Source organism: Rhipicephalus sanguineus, unplaced genomic scaffold (assembly GCF_013339695.2).
Source record: "Rhipicephalus sanguineus isolate Rsan-2018 unplaced genomic scaffold, BIME_Rsan_1.4 Seq1096, whole genome shotgun sequence".
Lineage (NCBI taxonomy): Eukaryota > Metazoa > Arthropoda > Arachnida > Ixodida > Ixodidae > Rhipicephalus > Rhipicephalus sanguineus.
In genome coordinates this window covers 4,932-15,167 of record NW_023614314.1, presented here as the reverse complement: position 1 = coordinate 15,167, position 10,236 = coordinate 4,932, and the positions used below count along the sequence as shown (strand labels likewise).

At 40.5% G+C, this 10,236-nt stretch overlaps 3 non-coding genes across 3 annotated transcripts; all 3 read right to left on the bottom strand.

Annotated features, from left to right (window-relative positions):
* Positions 1-1,909: 1,909 nt before the first annotated feature.
* On the bottom strand, positions 1,910-1,992 carry Trnal-uaa (transfer RNA leucine (anticodon UAA)). Its single transcript has one exon. It is a non-coding gene; the product is annotated as a tRNA-Leu (tRNA).
* A 706-nt stretch (positions 1,993-2,698) lies between these two features.
* Trnal-uaa (transfer RNA leucine (anticodon UAA)) lies at positions 2,699-2,782 on the bottom strand. Its single transcript has one exon. It is a non-coding gene; the product is annotated as a tRNA-Leu (tRNA).
* Positions 2,783-5,389: 2,607 nt separating this feature from the next.
* Positions 5,390-5,473, bottom strand: Trnal-uaa (transfer RNA leucine (anticodon UAA)). Its single transcript has one exon. It is a non-coding gene; the product is annotated as a tRNA-Leu (tRNA).
* Positions 5,474-10,236: the final 4,763 nt, after the last annotated feature.

Here is a 10,236-nt window from a genome sequence, read left to right as displayed (position 1 = left end):
GCCTCCTAAGAGGACCAGAGCTTAAATCTGGCGCCCTAGACTACTCGCCATCCTGACGAACACGGCGTCAATCTACGCCGTAGCGATGCCATTCAAGTACTAAACTGATATCTTTCTCTGAGATGCGTTGAGCAGGTACCGGTTGGAATGTGTTTTATCTCCGCAATCTTTTGGGCAAAAATTTTGTGTGCGTTCATATGAGTTGTTGCCGAATGAAGTGAATGAATGAATGAATGAATGAGAATGAATGAGAATGAAGAATGGAAAGTGGAGTCGGCACAAATACCTGATTATCAGCATAAGCAAAATTCACCAGCCGCCAAGTGTTGCTGCTCTAGCAATAATTGTAGCTTGGACGCTATCAAGCACCATCGCAAAGTAAATTCCAAGCGACTAAAAAAATATTGCTACATATCCTACAGGCAACCTTTTCAAACAATCCTGCGATAACAAAAGGAAATAAAGGAGTGCTTTAAAAATTTGGTATTTACTTCGACGACGAGTTTATTCTGTCAGTTAAACTATACAGGATGCAAGAGGCAGACATTACTTACCCAAGAAAGCACAAAGTCTCGTCGACTAGTAATCGAAAAAAAAAATCGCTAAATATTTGTAGATAATTATTAACTGGTTGCTTTACTGCACATGTCAAAATTGATCAATCGGTCTGTCCACTGATTTCATTCACGAATTCTGTGGGTGTGACCGTTTCGAGACATGTACGGGAATATAAGTTGGCATTGCAGTTATTATCATGTCAGAGTGCATAAAAACGCGTTTTGTCACCAGAGCTGGCACAATATATGGAATAATGACGTGAACAGTACGATTATTCTTCTCCCAAAATTGGTACCAGTTTTGAAACTTTTTAAAGTAAGCGCACTCTGAGAACGAAGTGGCTTCGTTTTACATACTTCATTTTGAAGTAAAATTATGGAGTTTAAAAGTTCATGAGTGGAAACTTCTTAATTTATTAAATGCGCAAATTAATTTTATGTGCTTGTAATGTCTGCTCCTTCAAGGGAGATATAAGCAATTGCAGTTTTTTCAGTAGTGTAATCTGAAGTAAGCAGTTTCAATGTGCATTAGCGAAATTTGTTTTTCGTCAGTCGTGCTTTTTTTTTTCTTTCTTGTACAAGTTATACGGTGTCCGCTTTTAGAAGATACAACTTAACTAGCACATTATGCTAATTGCCACAATTTTTTTTTTCAAAATGCATTAACCCTTTCAGTCACGAATTATGATGCACACTCTGCAAATGCATCAAATTTCTATGGCATGATTTCAAGCACTCAGTAATACATTTCAAGAAATAAAATGAAGGAATGTGTTGTTTTGTGTGAGCTACAGTAATTAATGCTAATTAGCGTGTAATTAAATATCTAATTATTCTGCAATCAGTCAGCTTCAATCCTTGCATAAAAGGAATCAACTATTAGCCCAAAATGCATGCACAGTTTGTTTTTTGGTTGTATGATTTTCGAGCGAAGAAAAAGAATACTCTTGACGTTGGTCCTGGAACGTCGCACGTCGAACGATCGTCGAACATGGTAGTGTCTCTAGCAAAGTGATCATCTGCAGCAATATACAGCATAATGAAGTTAAATGTGCCAGTTGTCCACTCAGGAAGCCTGCACGAATGTGCACACTAAGTTTCAGGTCATTTGAAGAAACACGCGGTGCGTGATGCGACTTCGAAGTTGATGTACAATTGTACACACCGGTGACTTTACCTAAAAAATCATGGTGTAGCTTAAGTCGCACATTCAAAGACAGCAACACATTGTCTCAATGAATCCATTATTATTTGTAAAAACAGCAGCAAAAATGGAAACTAAGAAAGAAAGTGAAGCCTTTAGGTACTACGAAACCAACATAACAAAGGGAAAAAATGTTGCGACGAACATTTGTCAGAAGTGGGTTCGAACCCACGCCCTCTTACGAGGACCAGAGCTTAAATCTGGCGCCTTAGACCACTCGGCCATCCTGACGAGCACGGAAACGGCGATTAATACGCCGCTACGAGCAGCAACGCAGCGCAAGTACATAGGTCCCTCCTGATGAAATGATCTGTGCATGTTGAAATACGGGGTTTATATCGTGCAGACTTATGCCAACTTCTTCGTGGTCTCATAAAAAATGTGCTGACAGCAGGGCGCAGGGAACTGAAACACAACCATTAAAATGTCGGCACGAATACCTATCAGCTCAAACAAAATACACTATCCGCATGAGCTAGCATGTCTTTAATATAAATGCCAATAAAAACGACAAATCTTTAGGCAATATTTTGAGTTTTATTATACAGTTCGGGATTATCATTTCAAATTCAGGTGACATATACGTAATTGCACATATTGTTCTAAGCTATCTAAAAAATTAGTTTCAAACTGTATTATCGGAAAGCACATTTTCTAAAGTTGTAGTTCACACTTATTTTGCGAATAATGGCCGTTCCCTCTAGTAATCTAATTGAACTCGTAGACTTACGTAATTTCCACACGCAACCTTACAAAACTGCGCTAACATAAAAAAACGCATATATTTTGTTAAACATAGCATTGCGGAGCGACACGATATCTGTGTAAGAATCTCAGTTTATAAAAAAAACTGAGCAGAAATCGCGTCTATGAATGACAGTCGAGCGCTAATGCATAAGGTAAACCAAAAGAAAGAAAAGGAAAACGTGTCAAAAGTTGTCAGAAGTGGGGTTCGAACCCACGCCCTCTTACGAGGACCAGAGCTTAAATCTGGCGCCTTAGACCACTCGGCCATCCTGACGACGACGACTGCAGCGATAGCGGCGTCGACTACATCTGCGAAATGAGGACTGCCTCTGCGACGTCACTGAAAGGAACATCTGTGTGCACAGCTGTAGCGCTAACCGCCATCTGTTCACAAACGTACAAATGTCAAAGCGCGTGTGAAAGCCGCTACGCCCTACCTCGACCGAGGGAATGGTTATAGGATACGAGCCGGTACTGTACAATCAAGATAAAATATGCACAATGTGACAGATCGTATGAAAAGCTTAATATTATGTAGACTTTACACGGGCAGTCTGGACTTGCGGCCGGCATTATGAATACGCGGACATAGTTTCATACGGTGGTCATCACATAGCGCTCAGAAATTCTTTGCTTCTTGGAGCCCTAATGCGTTAACTGTTCGCATCCACTCCTCATCGAAAACAGCGCCGTTGTAGACGCTGCAGAAAACGCGTACAATCACGCCATTCCTGTCAACAAACGAGCATTTGCTGCTAAATAAATCCCTTACACTTTTTTTTTTACTTGAAGCATTTTTACGTGAATTCGTTAACGTTAAGCCTCTTAAAGGTGGGCGTTACGTGGCAAGCAAAGGATTTCCCCAACATTGTTTTTATTCCAGAGGCATATGTTCCAAAATAAGATGGAGTAATTGACCTTGTAATAAATTTCATACACTTGCTGCACGGAGCTTTATGCCTGGAAATGCGGATTTGTTGCGGGAAACGATGAAAAGATTATATTTTTGCCGTTCCGGTATGCTGAATTTATCGAAGCTAAAGCTACGGATAGTTGGAACAGTTATTAGTGACTCATTTCTGTACTAATTAGCTCATAACAACAAACAATTCGTTGTTTTTTGTTTATACAGTTTCATTTTCATGAGTAAAAAAAGCACGCGAAATTGCTCCACTCTTCTATGATGCCCAATTACGTGCAGTACAGAGTTAAAAGCTGTAATACAAATCATACTAATTAAAGTTTAAATTCCTTAGGTCACGGCTTTATACGGGAGGTGTTTATGTCCTTAAGGTATTGCCACGTTGCTCATTTCAGTCTGCCAAGCTCATGGAACGTGCATTTTGCCAATTTCATGGTCACTTCAATTTTTGTTAACCAGTGTGCTAAGGGGCGGAACCTATTAAGCTGCGCAAATCAAGATAGCGAACTTCTGCATATAAGCAGCTATGACAGCTCCCCGCACAGAGGGCGGTCTAGAGCTCTTGCACTGTGATCAACCATCTGCGACTTTTATTTAAAGACTTTAGTTATTATAGTTCGCGCTATTTTTTTTATACTAACAAAACTTGGAGTCTATTTAGCACGTGTTTCCTTCACATATCAACAAGTTTCGCTTCAGCCACGCAATCGCACAAGCCTTTTTCGTCCATGTTTTCCCGGCGCTTTTCGTTTTCTTCAGAATGGATTACCAATGCGCCCAAACTGCCGCATTGGTCTGTAAATCTGGTTTGTAAATAAATGCCGCTTGAATGCCGGACATACATACTAATACATACATACATCCTACATACATACTACACTACATACATACATACATACATACTACTCATACATACATACATACATACATACACATACATACATCATACATACATACATACATACATACTACATACCTATACATACATACATACATACATACATACATACTTATTATATGACATCCACTAGCTAATACCCACAAGCATTGCGCATCCTTTTTGCTAGTAGAGAGAAGATATTCCATTGTATTCATATTCTCATTGTTAAAACAAATAGGTATAGTTACATCAATTTATTCGTGTAAGAAAACTTACTCGCTTATAGTACCGATACATCGCATGCAGTGTTACTCTAGACAACTTGTCGCGGTATTACCTGTCGTAATAGCCCATTTGATATGCCGTCGAACGGCTGGGCTCGAGCTTTGGCCACCTGTGGCAGCATTTTGAAGAAAAAGAAAATGCAAAAATTTTTCTGTACAGTATAGGTGCACGTTAAGAAAACCCAGGTGCTCAAAATAAATCCAAAATCTCTCTCTATGGCGTGCTCGAGATTCTTTCGCGTAAATGCATGAAAGGCGCGTTCGCACTCATTAAATTCATAAAGCTCGATATTTTACAGAGTGAATGTTATCGCATTTTTGTGTTTTTTCGTGCTTATCTGCATATTTTGTATAGCTTATGTTCGCTATCTCGTGCTTATCTGTACATTTTGTATATCTAAATTTTTCTATCGTTACCGTCATAATACTTGATATTATACAGAGTGAATGTTATTGCATTTTTGTGTTAGTTTTTTCGTGCTTATCTACACATTTTGTATAACTTATGTTCGCTATTTCGTGCTTATCTGTACATTTTGTATATCTTAATTTTTTCTATCCTTACCACTGCTTACTATTGTGTTGTATCTCTGATGAATGATTTTATAGGAGGTCTCACTCGCAGCCTCGCGACTTTGAGACCTCCTTCTGTATTTGTGTCACTTGCATTTCAATTCTAATAAAGCTCAAATATCACATTACTCTCTTATATAAGGCAAAGTCCGAAACGTTACACGTCATGAAGGCAAGTTTGATTTTTCTCAATTCTCCGTTAAGAAAAAGTTTCGCATTAAGTGTCAGGAGTGGGGTTCGAACCCACGACCTCTTGCGAGGACTAGAGCTTAAATCTAGCGCCTTAGACCACTCGGCCATCCTGACAATGACGACCGACTCTTTGCTCACGTAGAGGTTGACATGCCTGAACGAGAAAATGAAGAAGTGGAGAGCCGGACTGCCAATCTTTCGGCGCGGTTTTTTTTTATGCTTTGTGGAGGAAAGAAAAACTATGGGATGGATGTGAGGAGGGAAGGAGGGGGAGTCAATATCTAATTTTGAGCGCTGCGACATGACACGCTTTGCGGAGGTTTAACATCTATCTGAAGATGTTCTCGGGGTCACGTCACTAATGACCTTTTGGCATTTTTCTTGTCAGTTACGCATCTATGAACATGACTTCAATCAACCAATGAGTAATTGTATTTATTTATGAAACATACTAATTCTGTTATGGGATATCGAGTACAGGAGAGGGGTGTGTAGGCTTGAAAGCTTGACAAATTAGCAATGAGCGGAAGTAAAGAGCCCAATTAATTAGCATAAGTATATATCTTGACAGTCAAAGGATCATGGCATATTTAAACACCAAGTTACAAGAATATGCTAACGCGCACAGAGAGCGCGGGCCACACACAGTACACAAATCAATCAAGCAAACGGTGGATCGATCAATCGATTTCTTTTCTGACAAAATTACTGTTATACACATTCAGTCTATTTGCCAATGCACGATGTGCTGGTCTTAATTTATCGCCACATACACGCCCAAGCATTTTTCGCTCATTCGCGGCCACCAGGCGAAAACCGAATCTTCCGCCTCGGTCAGAACAACAGAGTGGTTGAATCGAATCGATGGTCGCTCTTTTTGTTTTTTTAGTTTTAAAAGGCGACAGTCACACTTCCGCTTGCAATCCGACATAGTTTTTCAGCTATTATGCTACTCTTGTTTTTTTACCTATTATTTTTTTACCTGCTTGTCCTATGCAAGCGATCTTTCCCTGAAGACACCCAGTAGGGCAACCTATAAGCCGGAAACACACCCCTTCGTCCTGATATGATCAAAATTGACCTCGGTATTCGAATTTTAATCGGATGTTTGTCAAGGTCAGCTACCGCACACGTTCTATTATGCATTCAGACCACAACCCGGTTCACGCTGCTACATAATCACGACGAACTACGCGTAATGCAATGCGGGAGGGCGAAAACAAAAACAAATAAAAAAAGGAACGGTGAATGATATTTTTCGGTTTCTTCACCCATATGCGGCGTCAAGGGGAAAGCCTGGATCGAGGTTTTCTCCTTCGAATGCTGGTTATGAAATCAATAATAGGCTCAATTACGCCAACCTTCGTACTACTGAGGAAAGTTTTATTTCGCTTCCCGGTGTTTTTTTTTTGTAGCCAGCAAAAAAAAAACATTATGTTAAGTTGATCGTAACAGTTTCTTTTGGGATGGAAATAACTTTATTCACCTCATGTACAGAATGTTGCCACGTGCTTCGTTAATCCTTGTCGGGATCGTTTTCTTTCTTGTCATGTGGACCTTGCCATTTGTGACAGCCCCGAATTGCCACATATTTAGACTTTCTTCAACAATACTGCATAGAAGGACACGTCTATAGATGCTGAAAGTCTTTGAAAGGATATTTTCTACATCCTTTTGTATTTTTCTACATCTTTTCTCTTACTTTTTTGTCTGGCTGCATCCGTCTGGGTACTAGTCACAAGTGAAAGCAACATTATCGCTATTTCGTAACTTCGCTATTTCGCTATTTCGTCACCGAAGATATCAAACAACACAAATGGTTGGTACATCTCGCGTAGTTTTTTTATCTGTTATGGACGCATGAGCCGCGGCATCAGTAGCTACTTCTAAATCGTATTGCATCAGACATTCCGTCTCGAGCCAGTGCAAGAAAACTATGTAGTTTCAGCGCCACATTCTCAAAACTTTCTTACGTGAGAACTTTTTCTAAGAGAAGGCCTCACCCAATAATGGTGTCGGGAATATAAGCAGCAAATGCGTCCAGCCAATAGCAGGCAGCACTTTACGTACAATGACCGCAGTGCAGTTGGCTCCAGGTGAGGTGGGAGCCGGCAGAATGATACATTTGTCCTACTTCCCGAAATTTCTTAGATCTCCCTTCAAAGCTACCTAAGTGTTTCGCACTCTAGCCTAGAAACACAGTGCGATGAACAACTCTGTGTAAGTAAAGAAAAGTAAATTAAGAGGCCGGTAAAATGTTCGCTACAAACCAGGGTGAAATCAGACTTGGTCAAGAACAGTTTCCCAATGTTCATGCCAAGAAGTGACGCGTGCCAAGAATGCGACAATTTACTGGATGTCTGCAACTTACAGCATTCATGTTTGATGCCTAAACACTGGCAAAACACGCGTCAATACTGAGCGGTTTGCCGGTACATTTTTCAGTGAAAACGCCTTCCCTGTGCTTTCAGAAAGCCGCAATATATAGCGCAGTATAAAGTGATGATGACAGACAAGGACCGAGATTTTCTTTTATATTTTTTTCTTTTAATCGCGCATTGTAAAACAACTGATCCCTGGCTACCATAGATTTCACAACGCGCAGCTGAAAAAAAAAGTAATAAACCCACCCGACGAAACGACAGAAATGGTTCCCGCATTGTCGAAGCCTAAATGTGGCCAGATTTCTTCTCCTGCGCAAATTTCACAACCGCTGCGCCAGCTGTCTACCGTTGACGAAACTTTGAACAAATGTTTGCCTGTTTGTGAAACGTCTATTGAGCAACTACTGGTCCCGTTGGTTTTAATATCCTTTTCGGAGTTGTTATCTTTATTTATCTTATTACGTTTTTTCGTTATCCTTTTTTATATTATCGTCATATCTCTTCATTTTTTTCCTTACTACTTGACGCAGTTAATGGAGTAGCCGATTTACTCTTTATGTCAATATCTCTACAGCATCTCATTTATAACAGAAGAAACTTTTTTTTTCAGATGCTAAATTTAAGATCTGTAGTAGACCATTCCTCTCAACGCTGAAAGAAGGAACTCGTAGAAATCACAGAAAAATCGGATTGACATTTCGTGCGGTGGTGCGTCGTGTCTCAGCAAACGACGTCATGTTGCATTTTTTTTTTGTTTCAATAATTCTTCGTCCCCATGTCATATAAAAGAGTAACTGTAATTAGACGCGCATTTCTACGCATTGACAACGGCACACTTTTGCTTTTTATTGTTTGCTTGCAACCGACTAAACGTAGCGAGCATGCGGAATCTGAATCATCTTTTTTTTCTTTTTGAGCGATTATTGTGTTTTTCTAAAAAACGAGCATGATAACGGGAAGCGTCACATTGTGTGCTAATTTCCAAAAGTCATACTCTTGTTTATTAAGCCGAAAAATAGATCCGTTTCCTTTTGTATGTGGCGAGAGAAGCGCGGTAGTCAAAATGAAAAACAAAAAAAAAAAATTCAGCGGGCGTTGTTAGGGTATGCTACTGCCATCTGTGTGGCGAAAGATCGCAACTGACTCTTCGAATTGAGCGCTTGCGGTTTTCGACGTGCACGCGCGCGAAGTTTCTGCAGCTTTCATTTCTCCCGTTTACGGCGGCAGCAGATAGAAACTCCGAAAGGAGTTTTCTGTGCAGTTTATTTTCGTTACGCATGTCGCTGTCAAATCACTACCATTTCTTTTATTTTTCTTTTTACAGTGAAGCCTCAGTACAAACTCTTGCGAAGTCGTCGCCTAGTTACTCGCCGTTCACTGATAAAAGGCAGCAGCTCTGTCTACGAAATAGATAAGCGACTTGTCTTAAGAAACCTCCATGGAACACCTGATACGTCCATCACGGCAGACGTCGCGACCACGGCTCGCAAGATTACGACATGACGTAGCTGCTAGTCATTGCCCAGAAATACGGCTGCTCGTCATCACGCAGAAAAGAAAATTGCAGCAGAAATTTATCGTGTGAACTATCTTTGGCAGTGCGAATATCGTTTCGGGATGCATTTGTATCACAAACTTCTAGTTAACGATGACTGCCACAGTCAATTCGCATATGGCACTGTCACTGATGAACTGCTTCTTAAAATACTCAGGTGCAACTACATTTATCTGCAGTGATAACGTTTTCGATAAGCATTTGAGGCGGTCGACTCCATTGAGATGTTCCTTGCGTCTGTGCTCATTCTAAAAGACAGGGCGTGTCCGTGTTGGCATGCCCCGTCTTTTAGAATGAATACTTGCCAACTAGCTCCGATCTCTGTTATTCGAAGCTGCATCTGTTACTGCATTTCGAACAGAGCTCGCTGTCACCCTCAGCAAAACCAGACGAGCGGCGCGCAGCCAATTTGTGGAGGATGTTGGTAAAACAAAACAGTACATTTATTAAAATGATCCTGACTCCTACTCACGAAACCTGATTCATTTCGCCACTTTTATTTTTCCCCTTTTCGAGCATTACGTACACTGCCACGTAAATAACACGTCGCTAGTACAACACATATTTTGCACCCCCGAACCTATTTTTGGGCGTATTGAACTTATAGTCCACTGCATACTTACCTCTTCTGCATTCGTTGTTCGCATAAAAAAGCAACAGAAAGTCTTGCGGCACCGTCAGACGATTAGCCAGAGCTGCGCCAAAAAACCTGGAGAATAATCTCATGGCGTGCTCGATAATAGGGGCGCAACGAAAGCGCGGCCATCTTGCGTCACCGCATTAGCGATATGCATTCATTAAAAAAACATATTTATGCTTAACCGACATGGTCTGAAATATGTAGCCCCTTGGCAATAAATCCACCTCATTAACAAATATTCTCTCTTTGCTCATGTGCTTTCTTCTTCCTTTATTTTCGCTTTACGAAAAAAATCTTG